Here is a 24,528-nt window from a genome sequence, read left to right on the forward strand (position 1 = left end):
GGTAATGTTGAATCAATAACAGCATTAAAAACACATCACCGATCCAGTATTTACCTCTGTCAGAGATGTCCTAAAATAACTGGATCACCTAGTGTTGTTGATTGCCAAAGGACAGTTTCAAGTAAAGGTCTTATTTAAACTCAGAGCCTATTGTAATAAAACTTTTAGCACAGTTTCTATTTTTATAGAAGGGCTCATTGTTTTTTTGTTTTTGTTTTTTTTAATGTGCAGCAGTCGGTGTGCACTAAAACCTAATGTTTGTGTCCAACTAAGCTTCATAAGGAAATCAGGCAGGGATCCTGCAGTGAGGCAAGGCAAGCTAGGGAAATGAGAGATCATTATCATTTAAGTCATCCTGTCCCTCATACACCTACACACCCAGAGCTGCTAACACCCTCGTACATCGCATGCAGGTAAACACAAAAACCTCACAAACCCACATTCTCACTTTGTCTCTTTCACATTCAGCACCGAATCCATCATCATTGCTTTCTACATTGACATTTTGTCATAATGTTTGCGAAGACTATAAAAGTCTTTGGCACAGTGAAAACCTCATGAGTCACCTTGATAGATTATAAACCTGCTGTGTGTGCATACGAGTTTTTTGTTTTTGGCACTTAAATAAAATGATAGTCTCTGCTTACAGGTGTCTGTGGATCATATAATTCTTAACTCCAAATTAATTTCTGCAAAATGTCCTTCAATTAATTTAAATGTTACAGATAGCACTGATTTTTGGGGGGACAGGGATTAGGGTGTTGATGACACATGGGTCTTTTTCGGGTAACCTCGGGTAACGCCCCTTCTGCTGGTTGCAGCCAGCAGTTGGGGGGGGGGGAATGACACCTTTTCGATATTTAGACAGCTAACAGTCAACTATTGTTTCAGAAAGGAAAGTGAAACTTTCCTTTTTGTGTTATGTCCCAACATGTTCCTTTCAAACCAGAAAGTATAATCTTAACTATCAGTGACTCTCTGATTTTGGGATCTTGGTGATAAAACTAGTTACCAAAGGCCACAGATTTCATGTCTAGTTGCTTTGACCAACCTGGTCAACCAAACTGAACCATCCACTGCTGGCTAAGGAAAACCGGCCAGATTGACCAGTTTGACTGTTATTCCCAAAACAGGGTTACTGAGTTTGGTGGTCTCTGCAGTGTGAGGACATGTAGATCATTCGTTATTGACTTTACCGTAGAACTAGCCTCCTTCTGTACAGTAACATACAATAATCGTTGTAGTACACTCAATGTGTTTAAGTCTGACAGATTTTTGTCTCAAGAAATGTTAGATTTAATGAATAAATATGGGGTTCAGTTTCTCCCTGCCATAACTGTAAAGAGAAACCTTTGAAAGAGCATGCAGACTTTAACCTTGGGGCATAAAATTGTAATCCTTAATTTTATGGTCTTGTAAATTCTAATGTAAACCTGTAATTTGGCTCCAATTGCATAGAAAATGGGGATATATATAATAGATTAAGACTTTTATTGGTGATTTTCAGGGGAATTTCCCTTAAAAAGAGGCCTCATTTAAATAGAATAGAAAAAAAATACAGCTTACTTAAATTTGGGTTGACACCCACCAGAAATGAGCCAACAAGGCAACAACAACGATCCACTAATTGGCGAGGGTGGTTCTTCACAGAGTTTTCTTCAGTTGTAACCACATGCAGTAGTGGATGTTTTTCTTTTTTTTGCCATTGTGCAGTATATTCAGTAAAAATTAACCACCTGGCTCAAAATGTCACTTTTCTCTCTGCAATTTGATGCATTTCCTGATGTTCCACGCATTGTTAGCATGGCATTTAGAGCAGATGAGCGTGACCTTTGAACGTTAACATTGAGAGAAAAACTAATTTGAATCTTGCACACAGCTGTAAATAGCAGGTACATCATCCTGTTACATATCTAAAAATATGCAGAATTCTGCAGGACTGTGTGTAACTTCACATTATATATTTATCATTGTGCACACAAATGATGAGAAATCTGTTTGTTGTTCCTGATGCACTCCAAGTGAATGAGCTACATTATTTCTAACTTTTAATTTTATTATTTTGTTTCTTTGATTTGTTGAAATGTAAAAAACAAATAATCCAGTTGCATACCAGTTCTATATACTGGCTTGTCAATCTATTGGCTCAATATTTGGAACCAGAGCTGAAGCTTAGTTGTAGTAGTTTTGTTTAAAAACACTTTTACAGTTAAGAAATGATTAAGGGTAATTGTGTAATGTTCTTTAAATTGATTAATTACAACTGGTATAAAAATCCACAGAAAAAGAGATGTGGGGAAAGATGAAAGAAACTGAAAAAAATAAGCCAGATGAAGTGTGGAGAGTTCAGGTGAGGGGAGTGCGTGGGCTTTATTTGGTGCCACAGATGGTACACACATATACAGAAAATGTTAAATGTCATCATGACATCTCCTTGAATAGTAAAGCCTTGTCTGAAACCCACAAACCTTTTCTCAGTTTTGTTTTTCAGAAGTTGTCAAAAAAAAAAAAAAGCCTTGGTTCACCTTGACACTGACTAAAATGTTTTGCGCCAAGAATTGTTCACATTCCTGGAACACATGAAGAATCATCGCCACAACTCACCTATTTATTTATCAGAAACAGTCGGTTTACGATGGATTCCCCTTTCACAGGCCTGCTTGTTCCTGTCTACCAGTCACACTGCGCGGTGCAAGGAAATGATCTGCTAATTTGAGGTAGAGAGAGATCATGTGCCGAGCGATCACAGGCGACCTGCTTACTGTCTGCCCTTATCTGATCTGCCTCTCACTGATGTAAAGCCGTGTCATCATTAAAGTATAACTCTGCCTCATCTGCCTGAACTGGACTTTCCCAGTATTTTCAATCCTTTATCACATCTGACTACAACCGTTTCAGATGCAAGGAAACTGCATATTTCTTCTCTGGTGATGTGCTGACCTGGCTGGGTGTAGCTCTACAGCAAGGTGTCAAAAAAGCATCTAAGCATCTGTGTTTTAAGTATTTATGCAAGCTAAGAAATCTTTTTTCTTGTTCTTGTTTTCTGGAAGGGAATTTTTTTTAATGTATTGGAGGTTTTCGGAAAAATCTATTTCATAGTGTGCAAGTTGGCTGCTAGTGCAATGGAACTGTAGTACACAACTGGCAAATATTGACCATGGCATTAGTTCAAGCAGGCCACAAAGTAGAGTTCTCACGATTGGAGCTTACTTACATACAATCTCACAAAGTGTGTAAGTAAGCTACAATCCCAGCAGATCTGCTGATCTGGCCCACATCATCTTAAGATTTGCCAATTGGTAACTGGGAGTGTGTAGCCAGTTGTCTAATCTCATATATAGTGTGCCATTTTAGCAGCCCACAGTTTCTGTGCTTGTGCAAGTCACTTTGCAACCCACCTCCACCCAAACTCCTTTTCTTTCTGTGTTTAATTTAATCAGCGTCATGTCTGTTGCCACCATTCTGAGCTGTGCTGAATCTAGTTGCTCTCCACCTCCAGCTTTCATGCATGCGTATGAAGGGGTGGGAAGGTAGAAAACAGCACAGGTAGAAATAAGATATTTTCTTTTGGGTATAGAAATTTGGGTGTGTTAAGAAATGGTGATACCATGACACATGAGAGTAAAAGCAACTTCAAACATGTATTAAAAAAGGTTCAAGTGGATGTTAAAATGTGATTGCATCACACTTGTAGCAAAAAGCATGTAAGAGAGACAGTGGCACGGATGATGCTGTTAGCAGTAGCACACTACTTTCTTACTGCAGCCAAAAGGGACTGTTCTTCTGTCTTCTGTAAAGACAGACGAGGGTGTCATCGGAAAAAAATAAAATATGTATATATACACACATATATATACACACACATATGTATGTGTGTGTATATATATATATGTATATATATATATATATATATATATATATTTATATATATATATGTATATATATATATTTATATATATATATGTATATATTTATATATATATATATATATATATATATATCTTCGATTCATTAAAGATGCCGAGCAAACCGTGCGTAAGCAGCTTTAACAAACCCGCTTGCACCTGTGGCCTATAAATCACGGAAAAACTTGATGGTGGCCTATAGCCTCAGAGCAAAATAGAAAGGCAGTCTCTCAGAAGATTAAAGCCAGGCAGCAGGTATTACTTGGCTGACTCAATAGTGTGTTGGTGAATGAAGCCAAACGTGCAGCTCGGGAGTGTGTTGAAGCCGTGGTGAACAAGGTGGGGGAAAAAAAGAAGAGACTATAAAATTCACCACAGGATCAAAAGATAATTTAATGTTAATTGTACCCACCACTTACAATAGCAAAATACGGTACAGATCAAATCAACAAGTCTAGAAAGCTTTGACTGGATTATTTTTTAAATGATTTAACGTAATGTAAATTTCCTGTAAAGATTCTAATGGAGGGCTACAGTCTGGCAGAGAAGACACATACTATACAATAAATCACTCTTTTTCTTACTAAGTCAGCCAATTATTCATGTCTGAAAGTTACTACAAAGCCACCACTGTTTGCTTTTTAGGTTTGTTTTCAAGTAAGGCTAGAATGAGCAAACTCCCCTGCCTTTAAGGCTGAAGAAACTCTTTCGAAAGCCTACTGATTAAAGCCAGACCTGCCTAGCGCTCAGCAGTTTTCATCTGAATCAACGGGTTTGTTGGACAAGCGTCCAAAATATAGTAATTATACTGTCATTAGATAAATTGACATTCACTTAGTGATCTTGAAGCTTTAGTAAGAAACACTTTGCAAAGTTGGTTGTGTCACTTTTACGCCTGGAAGAAGGTGAAAGATGGCCCATGCTCCTCACAAGGAGCTTTTGTCCAAGACAAAAATTCTCATCATTTTTTGATGCCATCCACATTCACTTTTGCATGTTTGCACAATGAAGCGTTATATTCACAAAATGCTTCAGGCTGGTTTGGCATCATTTCACAATCATTAGTTTATCTACATTTACTAGTCAGATAAGTTTTCCTCAAAAAAGGATGTTGTGAAACGATGACTCAACATGTCACGGCGAGGGTGGGTTTACTGCTGACAGGAAAACTACCTGTCTATTAATAAATGTCTCACAATGACTTGTCTTGTATATAACGTCTGAGTAGTCATTGTCTGACTTTTCCTCCACATCTGAGTTAACTGCTCCTCATAGCGTTAAATGCATCATTTTATTTTAATGGTCAGATTAAAAGCTAGCAAAGTTTTTGATGTGACAGCTGACAGGCTGACCCGTGTGAAAAGTAGCTTGTTAGTATTTCCCAACTATTTTTTTAAGCTTTGAATTGCCAAATCACTGGGTCGCACCCTCACTACTCGAATGGGAAAAAACAGAGTATGTTTGATATAAAAGTGCAAAATCATGCAGTTGATTGTGACAATTTTGCTGGTACTCATTTTGCATGAGTACGAGAAACATTTGCATTTGTTTTTGTTGATTCATTTCTTGCTAATGTCTTATTGTAATTCCCTGGTGAGTAACTCCACTACTAAGATGCTGGCCGTTTTTGCTTTATGCACTTGCTCTTGAAACCATAATTGCAGGTGACATTTTTTGGCTCTGTTACAGTAACTGGTTTTCTATCTGCTTTACCTTAGATAATGTATCACCCAGAAGATAAGACAGGTGGAATTTAAGCTTGGATGCACAAAAAACCTGAGCTATCTATAAATGTTTGAGTCCAATTTTAGCCGTGCTATCTTACTCAAAGCTGATGTTGCTGTTACCCAACACCATGTTGACAAAAAAAGTTTTAAGACTTGCACTGAAAGGTTGAGAAGCTCTTCTGTAGGAATATCAAAACCTCTAAAGTGCACTGATGTGTCAGTATCGCTTTGAACTCATTCTCAGTTGTCAGATAAAATGCAGCAAATGTAAGATTGTTTTTTCAGTTCTGACAGCTCGACTACGTTTCTTGGACTGCCGCAGTTGTATTACAACCACAGTGAAGAAAACTGTCAATGGGCTATGTCATATTTGCAAATTGTAGGAAACCAGCACATCACATGAAATCTGACTAAATATGTATTAACACATAAACATGCAACAAATATAAGCTTAACAAGATGTTTTTTTTGTTTTGTTTGATTGTGTCCTTAAAATCTATTTGACAAAATCTTCATTGTAGTCAGATTTTATCCTCAAGCTTTTAGATTAACTTTAAATTATTCTCAGAACTCAACTTAAATGTTTGGCCTGTTAAATAATATTGCTATGGTGACAGAGTCTGTCACGTGTTTTACTGTATGGGCTTCATACTGAACAGAGACAGATAAGCAAAACATTTTTAAAAGACTAGTCACTGTCTTATCAACATTAGGTCCCAACCATTGTTTGTTTGTGTGTGACTCTGTGTGCGTGAGACCTTTCCCACTTGTGGTTGCCTTCTCTCCTAGACCGTAGGAGGCCTGCAGTCTTTCACATCAGGACAGCTAGACGTCTGCATGCCACCAACACACAGAGACACACTTGTGTACACACACACACACACACACACACATTGTTCTGTGATGTACAGTCTGATAAACAGACAGGAGGAGAAAAAAAAGTGCTAAGGTGTAAGGGCACACTGTAAGTCAAATAGTCAGTTTACCTCCCACCTGCCCAGATAAAATCAGCTTGTTATTGTTAAAAGATGCAGCAACATGTTTAAAGTGTAAATACTGAAGGGATGTTTGAGGGGGGAAAAACCTGCTGTGCACAGATTTAATGTTTCTGCAGTAGCAGTTTTGTAGATGATGTAGCATTTTGCATTTTTATACAGAAATGTGCTTAAAGTCCTAATGTGGTGTACAGAGAGGCAGGTAGACTACCATAAAGGAGACACATGCAAGTTATATATGTTTAAAAAACCCCCACACACTCAAACAAAACAGCAATACATAAACCCACATAAAGTGTCACTGGTTTGATTCTTGCAAAGGCTTTAAACTACATTGCCTGGGCTCTGTACTAGCTTTGATCTAAACACTTTATTATTTATTATTATAATTATCAGGATGCTAGCTTGTTGTTTTTACTTGTTTTTTTTTTTTTTTAGTATGGTTCCATTTCTATCCCTGTGTGGAAGAGTAGTTAAATATGGAGCAAAGGTGGGAAAATTTATGGGTCTCAAAATTAATATAATTTATCTTGAAAATGGCATGGACAATGTACTGATCATAATTCTTGGCAAGCCATCAAATAGTTTGAGAGAAAATCTTGATCTTTTTACATTAACTGTAGATTGCTTCCACTTTCTGGCTTGTCAGATTTGTTGCTGACCATGTTTTGTAACTTCCATAATAGAAAACATCTGGTTGTTTGGTTTTTGTCCTTAAAAATACAAATGTAGACAGGGGGTTCTGGAGATGGGAGAGACCTGAGTGTAGTTAGTCAGTTCCTGATTGTTTGTGAGCGCTGAGTCAGAGAATTTCTTGAGATGAAATTCTGCACCTTGAGCCAAGAGTTCTTGGCAATGATGTTGTGGCAGATTTAATAAGGTTGGGTATATTAGGCTCTCGCACCTTATGAAATTTGTTATAACTCTATATAAACTAAGGAGAATTAAGCAGACCGGCCTCATTGTTTCAGAACATTTAAACTTTGCATTTAGGAAGAGAGTAGGAGTCAGTGGTGCACAAGACTTTAGGCTTCATTGCACTTGGAAACAGCAGGTAGTTTTGTTTTCTCTTGGATTTTTTTTATTCTTTGCATTTTAATGAAATACACAGTGAATTTTAGGTTTCACTATGGATTGTATCACTTGTCATATGTCAAAACTAAGTTTGTACTCGTAAGAAAGAACATAAAACACATTTTAAGCGTTTGTTTGATTGACCAACCATCCTAAACTGCTGATTAAGACAAAGCAAAGAAGCACATTTACACAACATCTAATGTTAGATTCTCAGATAATTCTTTTTTTTTTCCTGTCACTGTCAAATGATTGATTAAATGTGACGGGAAGTTAGATTTCTCAAATTCTTGCCAGGATGGAGTATGCCTCAGCTGATAGTGGCAGACGTGACCTATGTTTGACGTCAGCCTTACATGCCAGTCAGACAGGTGGGTTTGGTTACTCCAGACGGCTACTGGTTTATCTACTCCGGCAGTCTGGAGACAGGCAGTTGTTGGTTTATCTACTCAAAGACCGAAGCTTAAAGTGCAGATTGTTCTGCATCACTAAAACTACCAGAAAGATGTTTAATTGCTCTACTGAAAGACACGAGACATTGTTTTGTTTCCTGCAATGGTCAGAGTTTATTACTGAACAATAATTTGTGAGTCTTTCTGATAGCATATGAGCCCTTACATGCTAACTAAACACTTAAGAGGTTAGACTGAGTTTAAACTGAGGTTAAACTGAGTTTTAATGCATGAATCTACACAAAGATGATTTAAAACCCATGAATAGATATTAAGTGTTAAAATCATCCAGTCTACTATGCATGTGAACCATTTAATGGACGTGTGTCTTTTACATAATTTCTCTAAATGTGTCCGTTTCAGTTTTCTCTCATGAACTGGCAATAGCATAGAACAAAACAGGATATTACTTCTTGTGCCGATCACATGGTCAGCAGACATTTGAATGGAGTTTTGCTATGCTTGTTATGTCCTATTGTTGCTTGTTGCTGGGGAGCATTTCCCAGTAGAATGACCAGTGACGTGTGAAACTGCTTGTTCAGAGTTCAGCAAGCAGGTGCTTAAACGTACAGGTTGTCAGGCATATCTTGTGTGGCCCGTTCAAAGGTCGCCGTAGCATACTGAAATTTCAGCATCCTTGAAAACCCCCAGTATGCTATGTAAAATTCTTTATTCATATTTGCACACATGATAGTGGTTTAATAAACTTGCATCGACTTCCCCTGATTCACTTCCCTTCAATGTGGGATGCTTAAGTGACCTTCCATAACTCAAACAGATATCTGTGTGAGTCATCAGCACGATAGTAAGAGACTGAATGTCAAGGGAGACGCAGTCCATTGTAATCGCTCATCATTTTGTCTGCACAGTCAAAATTAATAAAAAGAAATGAGAAGAACTTCAACTTCATGGTTTTGTTTCTTGTGAATTATTTTAAGTAGTCAATCATCATGCTCAGTGGAGCAGAGGACCTGAACACAGCATATGGGCTCTTAAAGTGCAAGGGAAGGGCGTTTAACTCTGAATCTTCTGCTGCCAGCAGACCACCTGGTTGCTAGTTACTCGATTATAGAGTGTAGTGGGGAATGATTAGTCAGCACAGCTGCAGCACAAAGCAAATAAATGCAATGTGTTTCCCTTGATTCGTACATTTATTCTTACATTATGCACTCACTATACTGTGTCTGAAATTAATCTGGCTTATTTTATAAATCCATTTAACTGCTTTATGTGGTGTTGTTCATGCTAGCTCTAGCGTGGCTCATGGGAACCCTTCAAAAGAACAGAGACATTATTAATGTTATTAACAACTGTGCTAAAGTAAAACATGAATAATTATCTAAATATGTCCAGCTGATGCTATGTTTTTCCCCACAGGAGAGGTTACAGATGTTGGCAAATGCTTTAATATAAAATATGCAATTGTGCCTGCAATTATATTATTGTTTTACAAACCATTTTACACTTGCATACTATTAGAGAATGCTAGTGGAGACTTACAGGAGGCCTGAGGTGTTGCTAAAATCTTTTATCAACAAGTCTGATCCACTCATTCATAAATTCCTGTATATCTCTTCATTCTCTACTCCATAGTGAACAATAAATGACTCTTTGGACCCTTTTTTTAAACCAAATATAATCTGCACGTCGGTGGGGTTCATGAGTTATGTTGTGACGTCTGTGTGGAACGGTTTAGCGAATAATTTTAGGTACGTCACATTTTGACAGTCATTCATACATTTATTCAGTCATTGGTAGTTGCCCGGGTCAACCTCAGACCATCTGTGTTTAAACATACAGAGCACACACGTTTGCTCATAGTGGTAGTTTTTGAGCCGGGGGAGAGTTTTACTCATTCACTTTCTCCACGTAGTTTTTCCGAGCTTGACTTTCTCTACGTCGTATTTTACGCCAGCTGCAGGCAGGCAGGTTGTGTTATTAGTCACAGTGAGTAAAATTCAAACCGCTTGATTTAATCCTTTAATACCAGGCTTCATTGCGAGCGAATTTAAAGAATGAATTGGTATCGTTCAAAACTAACAGGGTAACAAACGCAGTTTATTAATATAGAAATAATGTAGCCTATATGTTCATGCAGCAGGATGTTTGTTCTTGAAACAGTTAGTGTGGAGGTGTGAGGCCTAGTCATAGGGTTTTTCTCCTCACCACTTCACAGTACTTTCAGCAGATGGCGGTGTGTCGTTTTGACATCTCATTTCAAAATGGAGATGGCTGTTTTGAGGCCATAGCTCTCCCAGGCTCTGTTCTGTGTGCAACCTCCCACATCCCTGCTCTGTCAACTGAGAGATAGGTATACACGCACCACAATGTAACCCACGTGTCTTTCTGTGTTACTTTTTTCTCATTTTTTTTCCCTCTTTCATACCGTTTTATTTTCTTTCACTTTTCTCATGTTTCTGGTTTAAAGAAACATGATGTGTGCAAACACTCTTTGCACACCAAAGGGTGAAAAGTAGATTTTTCTCTTTTCCTCCGCCTGCAGTGAAACTGAATCAAAAAGAGAACTACTTTGATCGGTGAGGCATTAAAGGTGACATGATTCAGACTGAACCCACGTTTTAGAAACTAATGCTTCATAGTGAAATGTAAAGTATGACTGGTAAATGTGTTGCAGAATTTATGACAAACCTTTTTTTTTTCTTTAATAGATAGATCAAAAGCTTCCCACATTTCTTTTGAATATAGTTTTACCTGTTTCAAATTGTTAAGTCACCAGTCTTTTTTACTTTCGTTTTTGTTTCTCATTTTTTTCTGTGTATCGTGGCAGGCTAAAATATCAGTGACACTCGAATGTAGGGAAGTAAAGTTCCTAGAGTCAAAAATGCATTTTTGCTAAATTTAATTTGTTTATTTACAGGCAGAAATTATTAGATTGCTCTTATTTATGGAAGCTCTTTATTTCGGTCACAACTCCTTTTGTCTTCCCTTTCTGCTTCTTTTTTGTATTTTTTTTCTCGTATACTTTTCCCCTCTTTCAAAACATCAGCGACAGAGAGAGAGAGGAAAAGCAGATTTCAGCGACTGTTGTCTCATCCTCGCAGCTTCCTTTTGAGTTTTTGAAACACACACCGCGCCTGATCGCTTCAAAGCTTAGCCTCAACGTCTTCTCTTTTGCTCTCTGACTAATTTTGATAGTAAATGATGCAGCGTAAAGCTGGTCTGTCTCTCCTTTATATTTTTAGGCGACATAGTCATGCTGGATTATGTCATGTTTATCAGGTGTCTTTTGTGAAATAGGTCGGGGGGATGATCGTCTCCAGCAATAGCTATTTACATCGCACGAAGGCAAACTTGGTCTCTGCTGTCTGGGGAAAAATTGTCCACCTCAAATCTGATTTGACTGTGTGTTCACGGTTTTAGTCTGACGCTAGAAAATTGTAGTCGAAGGCTGGCTGCTCTTTTTGTCATAGGCCCCTGAATGCTACTCTGTGTTCCTGAGTGTGAAAGGCAAGTTAAATTGTCAATGTTGTTGTACAAGAGTATGCTAAGTAATTATATAAATCTGGACGTGAGCACAGCGTGTGGTTTATTTGCTTCATGTTTGTGTTTTTTAATAAATAAAACGACCAGTAATAGTGAAACTCTGAATCAGAATGAGATTACTTTGATCGATGATTCTTTAAAGGTGACATATAAACTCTTGAACTGTGGGTGGAGTGGTGTTAAATGTTGGCAAACGGTTCTTTTTTTTTGTTAGGTCCAAACTACATTTATGAAAGTGTGTCTCCACTGAGGGATGTTTCATCTGTCACTAGCAAACAAAGGGTTCATGTGCTGAAACAGTCAGTATTTTATCGAGTGTTTATGTAACTATTAAATTCCAGTTTTGACATTTAAATTATTGGTTATGAACAAATTGAACAATATAAATTATACAATATGAGCACTGTCACACTCTTATCGCTAAAATGATAGGTCATATTGAAAGTGAAGCAGATATTGAGACACTAACGTGACCTTTTATTTATGTCGAATATGTTTTTCGAGTATATCTATGTCAGTTTCAAAATGGTCAAAACTAACATGTGAGCCCTAACCTGTGACTGATTGTGAGTTAATTGGTGTCACACTTGTTTTCTTCTTATAAATAAATCCATAAGTCATTCTGAAACTATGATGCTTTGGAGTGATAATATTACCAGAGCATCAGGGGAAATTTGCCTTGTGAATGTTCGGTTCGCTGCCTGCCCACTCAGTTTCGACTGGAAACAAAAAAAAATCTTTTAACCTTTTCAGCAACAACAAATGCATGCTTAAAAAAAGAAGAGAAAAAGAAAAAAAGATTGAAAATGAGGGAGGCTGAATATTGTCAGTTGTGTTTAGCTTCTTTTTTTTTTTTTTTTTTTTTTGGACTGTTGACAATCAGATCAGTAAAAATCCCGCCGGTGATGATCCAGCAGAATTACGACTCGTGCCAGAGTCACTTTGACTCACTATTTTTCACCTTTGTCTATGTGTTTTTTCCCCATTTTTAAATATATTTTTTATTACACGTCTCATGTCACCCATGTCTGATTATTTCTTTCTGGTTTATGACTGAGACAAGTAGTTTCAAAATGAGACCGTTTTATGTCACGTTCTGCACATACAATTTTGATCATATTTAATTTTACTGGCGACCCAGTTGTTAACTGCAGGTTCACTGGAACAACAATTCAGAATTTTTTTTGTCCCTCTAGAGTAGTTTAAGTTTGAGTTGACTGTTCGTGTTGGTTATGTTTGCCTGTGCTGATTACTCAAATGCAGAAAAAACAATTTGATCGTTTTATGAAAATTTGTTTTATATTTATCATAAATATCCACCTTTTCCTTATAACCCTTTTGTGCTTAAATTGTATCCTTCAGTATTGTGATGTAGTTTTTAAGATGAAATTTTTTTTTGACAGTTTAACTGTCAGGTTGTTGATTACTTTTGACAGCTGGTGAGTTAGTTGTTCCTTTTGCTGACTTTAATCTCTTATCTTAATTATAACCTTAATCATTTGCTGCAGAGTTTGCTGCAGGGAGTTTTCTTATAGTGCTCCCACACAGTGGTTAGTTTAAGATATTAAATGTCAGAGTCTGTATGAAAAGTCTCTCTGGTCTAAAATGAGACAATAAGTAAATATAAACATGTTTATGGTTTCAGACAAGCAGTGTTGCATGCTCAGTGTCCGTGGGTGGCATCACTTTGTTGCCATCAGTAACTGTTTGACTAATCAGTCGCTAATTTGTTCCGTGTATGTGTTGTGTGTGTGAGTGTATGTGTCTGTTTGCACAGCTACCATATGTATTGATCTCTGTGCACACATGATCAGTAGACATTAGTGCATATCCGAGGTCGTATACTTTAGCAGTGAATATTTATATGTACGTGTATGTGCACAGTACACTCCTCCTTTGTCAATATATCTGCAGATCTGTGTTTATACTGTTTGTTTGTGCGTTTGTGGCTGCTTTTCTTTTTTGTTTTTTTTTTGTTTTTTTTGTGGAGGGTGGGGGATGGGACTGGGGTCTCTGAATTAGTGTACACCAGGTCTCTGGTATTTATTCTGACTTTTTTAATACAGTGTGTGTGTTTTGTTTTGCATACACAGTAATTTCTCTAATTCTTTTGTCTTTTTATGTCTCTTAGTATCTGTCCTTGCCAAGATTAATATACATTTCCATCTGTGTGTGAAGTAATTGTGTGTAATTGAATGCATTCAAAATCTGTACTAATTATTTATAACTACATATTGTATGAAACTACATATTTGCACCGTTTTATTTCTTACAGTATGTGTAGTTGTTTTTGTGTATGTCAACATAGTGTGTGCATAGCTCTGTGTATATATTTTTTTCTATTTTCTGCATGTTTCTCTGTTTTCATTGCTCAGTGCACATATAATACTGAAGGGTGTGTGAGTTCATCCACACTTTTTTGTTTTGTGCAGTTACAAAGCTACATGCAGTATTTGTGCATATTTGTTGTACAACATACTTAGAAGCACATACATCTGTATGTGTTTCTAAGTATGCATGTGCTTGGCTTCATATAAAGGCAGTTATCTATGTTACTATGCCACTGTGTGTTGCTCTAAGCATGTGCTTCAGATTTTTTGAGTGTTTATATTTTTAGACTGCACATATGGTGTGTGCATATTATCATGTCTGTCTATATGTGTACTACATGTGTGTACATTACAACTTGTAATGTAAAATTAGTACTCCTGTGTGCTGTTATGTTGTACACTGTCAACATAAAATGAAAATTATAACAGCAACAACAGCAGACAATAGTATGCTTCCTGTGTATATGCATTTGTGAATGTGTATGTTGGCTGATAGTAGAGCAGCCGTGTTTGTGTCAGTTTAACAGGTTTTGTAGCTTTCTCAATATGTTTGCATGTACAGTATAGTAAGTAAGTATACTAATAATAATTATACTGTTGTCTATGTGGACATACGACTGTTTTTTTTTTTTTATCTTAAGTGAATTTCTGCCTTAGTTGTAAATACAAAATAATTTGCACAGCTGTATGTGTGCCCAGTTTTTGTCCGTATGTGTTTATATGTGGCACTTGCTATCAACCATAAGTTTCTAGAGTACATGGTTTTAGGAAAATATAATGATAACATGTGTTAATTCTGGCTTTTTGCAGATAAGGATTAATAATATTTTAATAGAAAAGCCTGCAGAAAGTAATGGATACAACAAACACACTAAAATCAGTGGATTTGAACACAGTTCTGAACATTACAAACTGTTAAATGTTCATATCAGTACACGTGGCAACAAAATAATATTTTTTATTAGACTTTCAATGCTGTTAAAGGATTATCAGTCTGTAACACATGTCAAATGAAGATTCTTATATATATATGTATATATAGTGTGAAAATGCTGTGAACCACATTATTCCCTCTACAGTTAGATTTAAAGCTGTTGTATTGGACAGCCCTATCAACTGAAATTATCAAAGCCCCCATAATGTTTAAAATGATAGCTTCTAGTCCTGAAGAAAACATTCCTAGACTTGAGGATTTGTAAACTTGAACTCTTGACCCTTACAGTGACAGGATCTGATGGCTTGTTTACACTGTAGGGGGCAGTTTGCTTGCATGTTTTAGATCCACTTGTCCACTCTGGGCAGGGTTTCTGCACATCAATACAGTTTATTTTATTTTATATTTTTATCCCATGACGAAGCATTTTTATTCTGATGGGCGTGATCTTTCCCATTATACTCCAACTCATAGGCCTCTAGGGGGTCACTGAATCGTTTCAGTAATAGATTTGAATCATATGGTTTGGCCTTTATTTGAACAACTGTGTAAGATTTTCGGACTGAACGCCATCATAAAAACATCAAATGAGGCAATAGGTTGGAAAAATGATGTTCATCCCTCCAGTAGAGTTCCAAATACTTGGTAAATCCATGCCAAGGTCCACTGAAGTTCTTGTAGCAGGATCTGGTGGTTCAACAGTACTTCCTGACTAATTTTAATCTGTCTCTTTGTCATGCAGGACTGTCCATGAGGTCTGGGGTCAGCATACTTACACACCTTTTAGGTCAGTTGATCCTTTACTCTGAGTATTAATGCATGTGTGAGTATTAGCAGTTTCAATGTGTACAGTGGCCTGCGTGTGTGGGCTGCAGAGTGCATGTATATATTTGCATGCACGTGGACGTGTGAAAGGGTTTGTTCCCTCTTCTCACTGCTCATCATTTGGCCCAGCTGACATTTAAACATTCAAATCAGAGACTGTTTATCGTTGTTTGAGGGCCATGAGAAGATTTCATGTTTTGTTTTAGATAATCGCTAGAGTCGCTTTATGTAAAGACTCGGTCTCTTACTGTAAGATCTACTTAAGAGATGCTGACGTCAAAGAAAGGCTTCACATCTGCCAGAAGTCAACTTTTCAGGAACTAAGAGAGGCTTGTTTTTAGCTTCACCACCATGTTGTTCAGTTTTTTGTTTTGTTTTTTACTATCAAACTCATGTTTTTTATAGGTCTTTAAAGTTACTTCATGTTGTGTATGTGTGGTTTTTATTATTATTTTTATTTTTATTTTTTTTTGTTCTATTTGGGTCCTGCAGAGGCAAAGTCCTCTTAACTGCACATGCAAGACTATCTTGCAAATACCTTTGAATTAGAAACATGTTTCAGATTTCTGCCTTTACTTTTCATATACATTTTGTTGCAAGAGGAGGGATTTGATGAGGCTGACAAGGAGGAAATTGTATCTGTGTCACCAAAACACAAGACTTACACAATATTTTGAAAATGGCATTTTCAACACTTTTTTGATATTGTATTTCCTATAATATGCAATGATGCTGGCTGTCAGCATTTTATATAAAGACCTTGTTAGAGCTGCGTTATTTAGATGCTCTTTGTGAGGGTTTTGAAAGTTTTGTGTGTGATAAAATAAAGATTTTTATTTTTATATCAACGTTTTATGACCAAAATATGCCGCATATCGCTGAGTCTTAAGGCATCAACACTTCACATCCTGAGGTAAACACTATGACAAAGGCCTGTGTTGATATATTAAACAATGATATCTATTCAGCTATTGCCAATTTCAGCTGGCTGAAATTTACTTTACCAGTTATTATGAATAAGTTAAATGTTCTTTTACTTTGATGAAGTAGTGTGTGCAATTACACCACTGCCACTTGTTTTTAAAAAATGAATATATGAAGAATATAAAAAATTCACATACGATATTGTCTGTTTCCAAGCCCTTATTGTGTAATCTGTATAGGTGTGTGTTTGGGCAAGTTCAGCCTCTTGAAACTGAAATTCAAATGACACTCTCAGATATTTATCTTTTCATGTCTGGATTTCACCTCCTGTTCACGATATAACAAACATCTACATGACACTCTTGCAGTTTCAAGTTATTGGTGGTATACTTAAGGCTGGCTGTACTGATACTGATTATAGCAGCATGATCTAGTTTTGTTTGTCAGAGTACCATAGTACCATTTTCACTACGGCTATGTTTACATTGGGTTCATTCGGTTGTAGCACTATGATATCTGTATCATTTGAATAGTGGGTGTCAACGTTTTTTAGTATTTCAAAGCCCTTACACCGTCCTAACTGATGCACGGCACCTGTATGACCCACTTGTCTATAAGTGCAGACTATTAAACCTAAAAGAAATCTTGGGACCCAGCAATGATGTATAGGAACTGCAGAGTTTGGTTTTTTTAATCAAATTGCATCCTATTTAGCTATTTTTAGGAGTTTTAACTATTCTCTAGAGCGTGCAACCATGTTCCCTTTTTTAAAAAAAAAAAATGCTTTTACAGTTAACACTATAAATGTAGGAACAATTAGCTGTACCTTCATTCTGGTAAAGTAAATAGCTGTCATAGTAAAAACAATACTTATTTCACTTCTATTTTCCTTAACCTCCTAAGACCCGAACTCTTCCATGGCATGCATTTTTCATTTCTCTTTGATATTTGGGCATATTGGGACCAGATCAATGTAAAAACAAAGAATTACCAGATCCACATATGAAGTTATTTGTTTAAAATTTTGATAGAACAGTTCCGGTAAAATTTTCTCGTAAGTGGATATCAGGCCCTTGTAGAGCAAAATTTAGTACTTTGGTCTAGACAACCCAAAATGTGATGTCCACATATGTGGACGCCAGGTCCTAGGAGGTTAAATAAGTGTTTTATGTGTGTATCACTAACAGCTAAATGCAAACCACCAGTAACTACCTCAGTATTCATTACCCATCACCATAGTATCATTTTCATTAAGGCATTCATTATATTAGTTACTAGCTGACGTACTGATCATTTCTCTACAGTGAGTCAAAGACCATTTGCTGACGTACCATAATTGAGCTATAAAAGTAGATCAGCATTCACTATCACTTCTACTCTCGGCTTCAGTCCTCTGTAACTCTAAACCAGCTCTCTGAGTCCACAGTTCCGTGAAGATAATGTTGGCAGCAAATCTGCAGGTAGCGAGCTAAGGTGCAAACAAAAACATTAGCAGGAGAAAGTTTGGAACCACTGCGCACTTTGAAGTTTTGTTGTGGAAAGTTAAAGATTCCCTTGAATATTAGTCCCAACTTTGGCTTACTCTCAGTGGCTCATCATTGCGTGCTGTTATCTCCATGAAAGGCTTTTGTTCTAGGAACCACTTTGCTATTGTCAACATTGTCGGTGACCTGCATAGGAACCTCAGGTAAATGTAAATATGCCACAGTACAGCATATACTGAGAACTGAAACATATTGATTCTGGATTTTCCCTGTGCTCCGCTGCCTTAGTCACTCACTGATATTAAACCTCTCACTTCCTTTTTGAAGCCGCTTTGTTTACCAGCCAACATGCTATTTTTACAGGAGGCCTCTGTTTGCTCACAGAATCAGTTTACTATTGAAAACAATGTGTTCTCTTAAGTGCGTATTTTGTTTAGAACAGCACAAATATCATTGTAACCTCTCATCTTATACTAGAAGTGCATCAGCGGAAAGACGTACTTGAAGCAGTAATTCAGGCTGGAAACTACTTCATCCCAGGCCACTCTGTTCGCACAAAAACAACCAAACAACCCAAATTCAGCCAGGTAATGCTCACAAAAATATTCAGTTTGAATATATTGCTCAGAATCTATAGAAAATGAGAAAAACAAAACAATAATAATCAGTCAGTAATTAATTAACCTTTAACTTTAAATCACTTACATTCAAAATGCCATAACTACTTAAAAGTAGGTCAATAGAAGCATTACCGAAGTAATTATGAATTTATGTGTGTTTATAAATTTATCAGTAACTCATTTTCAGTTAAAATGATTATCCACAATACATTCATTTGTTAGCAACACCCTTAGTAGTGATGTACAATTTATTTGTCCACCATGTACATATGCAAGGAATGTTATTCCAATTAGAAAATAGAAAATATATGGGACTTCCTGAAAGGTATTTATGGGTGTATTTGTGCTGTGGATACTGTGGCAAGAGCACAGAGTTTATCTCGGTGTATTCTGAGAGTTCCTTGACTCATTCCTGCTTGTTTTATTACCGCTGTCAAGTTGACTGTTCACAGCGGGACAAAATGACCCTCGAGCTACGGGGAAATGTCCCAGTAGGCAGTCAGCCGCTGCTTGTTACTGTCCACAACTAACAGCTTTCCAAGTAAATAGTTCTAAATGCAAGTGAAACCAGACATTACATATTTTTTCAGATGTTGATGGCTGTACCCAAGTACCATCATGCACTGTGTGTCATTTTAAAAGTTAAACTTCCAGAAAAAAAGGATGTGCTGCATTTTTGGTCAAGACAGAGGTCACTGGTAACATGAATCATTCTGCAGTTCTCTCTTCATGGAAAGGAAGCATTAGTATTGGATGCACTTTAAAAACACAGTCTTAAAAATATTTTTTAATAATTAGATTTATTTAGTGCGAAATCCACAACTATAGTCACCTCTAGGCTAAAGACTCTACAACATTAAGGAGAATCCCCTGGAATCAGGTGATTCCCCTATGCTCAAGCACTTACCCACAATGGGAAAAAAGAGCTCTCTTTTAACGGGAAGAGGCCTCTTGCAGAACCAGGCTCAGGGAGGGGCAGCCATCTGCTGTAACTTGTTGGGAGGTAAAGAGGAAAGAAGAGAGAAAAAGGAGGGCATAGAGAGATCACAAAAACCACTCTGGGGGAAAACACAAACAAGGATTAACAAACGGTGTGATTAATGTTAAATGATAGAGTCGATAAATGTTAGTGCTACCTTGACAAACTAAAAAAGGAATGATGAGATAATGCTAACTACTGCACTTTTGAACATTTTGATGATGTTAATTAAATTTAAGGAGAAACTCTGAGCCCCTTTTTTTCACATTTATTCATTTTGCCTACATATTTATTTCACCACAGATTCAACTATGGACCAAGAAATTATTACAAACCACTGGTAGCTTTCTGTAGTGAAATATTAGAAGAGCCTTCTGCATTTGCTCAGATATTTTCACAGTATTCGACCTGCACCGGTTCAAAAATGAGCTCTCATATTCTTCTTTCGGCTACTCTTTTTAGGGGTCTTTGATTTGGCAAGGATTTGATCCTGGATGCCTTTCCTGACAAAACCCTCCCATTTATCGATACTGGGAGTACACTGACTTGAGGTCCCCCTGCGGCTGGCTTATTTTAACAGCAAAAATATTATATTTAAATTGGGCCTGGCAGCTAAAAGTGAAATATTGTTGATACGTTTGCTGTAAGTCTTGTGATTACAAAGCAAAGCAATGAAAATGATCATGTCCGATGCCTCTCATTCACCTCTGTGAAATCAGGATGAATTCCCACCTTTCTGATTTTTGGTTTAAAATAGCTGTTATTATGTACATTAGATTTGCTCAGCATTTCACTGATATCTGCTTTGGATCCAGCATTCTACACTTTAGTGGAAGGTGTGTGCACCGTTGATAAAAAAACACCTCCAGCCAACTCTGATCGAGTTCAAATTTCTTGGAGACTGAGTTAGATCAACTTGATGGTATTATCAACCAAAACAGGTTTTACAAGATGAGTGTTACTGTGATGCTTGCAAAAATTTGTTTGTGAAAGGTCAGTGGAAGACTTTGATCGTACAGATCTGCAGATTGTGCTCAGTGACTCATTTAGCTGCATAGTGAATGCCACCAATTATGGTTCATTATCTTGTATAACATTTTTACTGATGGTTGACTAAGTGTCTTTTTGATGTGGAGGAGTTAAAACTTAAAATTCAGAAGTTTATTATCAGCTAATGTGTTGAATATTTATCCTATCCTTTATTTTTCATTCTATAAAGCATCAGATAATATTTGGAAAGACTTTCACGAGCTGATATCTTGTAGTTATACCTATTTTCACCTCTGTTTATAATTGTAATTGCAGCTTCAGATCAATGGGGGTTGCTTTATTGTTTTAAAGAGATACTGGTGGAGGTATAGCATACAAATGTGGAGCAGCTGAACTCGCCAAGCTCAGAGCCTTTTGGAAATTTGAAGTTTTTATATTTGTTGAGTGTTCCAATCTGGTGTGCTAACTTTAGCTACTGCTTTGCCTGCACATAAAAATGATCTTCTCATGTTAGAGTAGGAGGGCATGAGAACTCTTCACATTTGGTGTGAGGGCTGGACAGGAGTGCTCTTGGGTGCAGCTGATATCGTTAAACCACAGTGTGTTGTTTTTCTGTTACTTTCAGTGTTAAATGTGGACTACTTAAGCTGTGGGTGTGGACAATTTGAAGGGCTGAAAGGGGTCTCAGTATGTAAGCTAATAAGTAATGGAATATTTTTTCTGCATCATGAGTTACATTTTTTACAATGTGTGCTGGTGATGAGTAAAGCATTACATTTCTCAGTAAAAAGTTTATTCTTCTATTGACTTCAATTTTTTTTTATTCAGCGCCAAATCACAACAACAGTCACCTCAAGGCACTTTATATTGTAAGTTCGACCCTACAATAATACATACAGAGAAAAACCCAATAATCATATGAGTCCTTATGAGCAAGCACTTTGGCAACTGTGGGAAGGAAAAACTCCTTTTTAACAGGAAGAAACTTCCACTATAATAATCACTATTAGCAACAATTCATCTGATGATCATGAAGGGAAAACTAATAATGCAGATTAGATATTTAAAGCTTTATTTTGGGGCATTTAGCCTTTATTTTAGACAGGGCAGACAGGAAAAAGTGGGAGAACGAGATCAGGGGAATGTAGCGCAAGAAATAGCCCAAGGCAGAATTGAATCCAGGCCCCTGCATTAGCCACTAGCATATGGGTTGCCTGCTCAACCATCTCTGCTATCCCAGCACCCCATAGATTACATTTTATTCATTTAGGTTTTGTCAATTGTCATCTGTAAATAGACAGCTTAGCTTTGTAAACAATAGCATGCTTGTTTCTACAGTCATTTCAGTGCTGGAAGGCCCAGCACTGAAAACACAGATGATTCACGCCTGTAAATATGATTTAGTCCAACTTTTTTGGGTCAAATTTTCTGCAAAAGCAGCAAATAAAAATCTCGGTGGTCCTGTGAATTCAGAATAAGGAGTCAGGTTTACTGGGGTTTTACTGCTGCAGTGTAGTTAGACGAGCTCTGGTGTGTGTGAGTGTGTATGTGTGTGTGCATGTATCTAAAAAATCAAATTAAAAAAATCCTAACAACAACTCATCATCTAGTGTTCTGCATGTTCTCAAACTGGTCATTTTAAATCTCTAAGTACAAAAAGAATTCATCAGTGATTCAGTGCAATATTTCTGCTATGAATTCTCGAGGGAAAACTGTGTCCTACTGTTGAAAATTTCAACACGTAAGGCCAAAACAAAGGAGGAACAGGATACAAAAGGATATAAATAGCGCTCCAAAGGTTTTAAATAATTCCTTTATAAATGAAAGATAGGAAGATGTGAATATTAAAAGTTGACCGCCCACATCTGAGCTTCTTTCACCTTCTCTTTGTCTCTCACACATAAGCAGGCTTCATGTTTAGTTAAAACACACCCACACAAAAGGGCTTTTTGCATCTGTCTGCTGTGTGTGGGATGACTTTTCAGACATGGTCTCATGTGTCAAACAATGCACTGACATGTGAATGGTGAGAAACTAAGTCAGAAGAGTTTTGGCACAAAATGTTAAACCCGGGTTCCTATCACTTTCTCTCTGACCCATGTAGGAAGGTTAAGTGGTTAGAGATTGTTGTTTTAAATGAAAAAAAAACAACCTTTGTGTGATTTGGTGTGCGAGTTACTGGAACATCTCTAAAACCTGTGTACTATTTTCAGAGAAAGTCAGGTAGTCAGATCCAAGTGTATGTGGTTTTCCAGAAGTTATTTTTTATAAATATTTTATATATATATATTTTTCAGTACTCTGTCATCAGTTACTGCACCCATCACCCATGTACAGTGTTATTGGAACATGCATGCTTCACCTAATTATGAAACGATGTGTACTCATCCAGCATCTTTCAGTGGTTAAAATGTGAGAGACGATAAATTCCAGCAGTGAGGCCATCCTGGCGTCTCTCCAGAAAATTTTAATTGCGCGTAGCAATGAAGACAGCGTCATTTCAGTTTTCCGTGAGAAATGTGCACGTAAATAATGGCTGCTTTGCACATGACAAATGCACGCGGCTCTTACCGTACGGAAACTGTGTTTCTGAATTAAAACTGTGCCGTGTGTGTGTGTATATACCTCCGCATAAACTTTGCACCATTCATACAGAGACGTTTATGAGTCAGCTGAAAGGACTGTGATATCATATTGCACCCTACAAAACGATAACATCAAAGAATTTGGGCAACATATTATTTAAGCTTTAACAGACATTTTTATAGTAGTATTTGTTTCAAAATAAATCATGTTGTAAACACAGAACAGATTAAATATTTTTTTTTATAACAATTCTGCTAGTATGATTGTATAATTGTGCATAATGGTGGTATATTGGCTTCTTGGCTTGTTTAGTGTTGCTATGGTATATTACCGATGCTAGATTAAGGACAAAACGGACCTAATTTATGTCCAGACAGTTATATTGGGTGTATTTACATTAAAAGGCATATGTGTCACAGCAAATGCACACTTTAGAAGAAAACCTAGCAGCACTGAGATTCCAGAATTCCTAAGAATTTGGAAAAAACAAATGACAAAACTAAATTAAGACATTTGTTTTATATTTAAACATCATTAAAAATGAAACATACTGATGTCTTTGTCTTACAGTTTGAGACTCTTTAGATAATATATCTGCTTGTTTTGAAAGCCGTGTTTCCAGGACTCAATTCTTTGTGAGGTGATATGCTAAAGTGGGGATTTTTTTATTTTGCAGGTCTAAGACGCAGGATTGAGAAACAGTTTCACCACAGGACTATCAGACTGGTTTCCACCACATTCACCCATCCTGACAAGCGGTGGGGAAACCACCCCAGCAAAGCTCATCTGGTAGGAGTGCACACATTTGTAAACTACTGTACTTGGCAGTCTGATTAGTGCCTTGTTGATGATATCAAACGTGTTTATCTGATTTTAATCCTTCACTATTCCTACTGTGTGTCGGCAATGGGTATTACAGACATGGATTATATAGTTACGAGTGTAGTCAAGATCAAACATGGGAAACCCCTGACCCGAAGTTAAAGTGATTTATACACCTACCTGACATTACCCTATTTTGTGGAAGTCTGCTCATCTCCAGCTCGCAGTCGCAGTCAATATGAGCACTAGAGCTAGGAATAATTTCATTTCATCTCACCAGTTCTGTGATATTGTTATATTTTGCCTAAATTAGTAAAAGCTGTAGTTCATTAGTCATTTAGGGTATCAAAAGTCCTCCAACAATGTCTCTCAGTTTC

At 37.0% G+C, this 24,528-nt stretch overlaps 1 long non-coding RNA gene across 1 annotated transcript in view; it reads left to right on the forward strand.

The window, feature by feature from the left end:
* The window catches only part of LOC116324838, a 76,391-nt gene that overhangs the window by 39,850 nt on the left and 12,013 nt on the right, over positions 1-24,528 (forward strand). Inside the window, exons 3-4 of the long non-coding RNA XR_004199805.2 lie at positions 15,664-15,708; positions 24,006-24,118. This is a non-coding gene — a long non-coding RNA (uncharacterized LOC116324838). The remainder of the gene's footprint in view (positions 1-15,663; positions 15,709-24,005; positions 24,119-24,528) is intronic.

Source organism: Oreochromis aureus, linkage group 13 (assembly GCF_013358895.1).
Source record: "Oreochromis aureus strain Israel breed Guangdong linkage group 13, ZZ_aureus, whole genome shotgun sequence".
Classification (NCBI taxonomy): domain Eukaryota; kingdom Metazoa; phylum Chordata; class Actinopteri; order Cichliformes; family Cichlidae; genus Oreochromis; species Oreochromis aureus.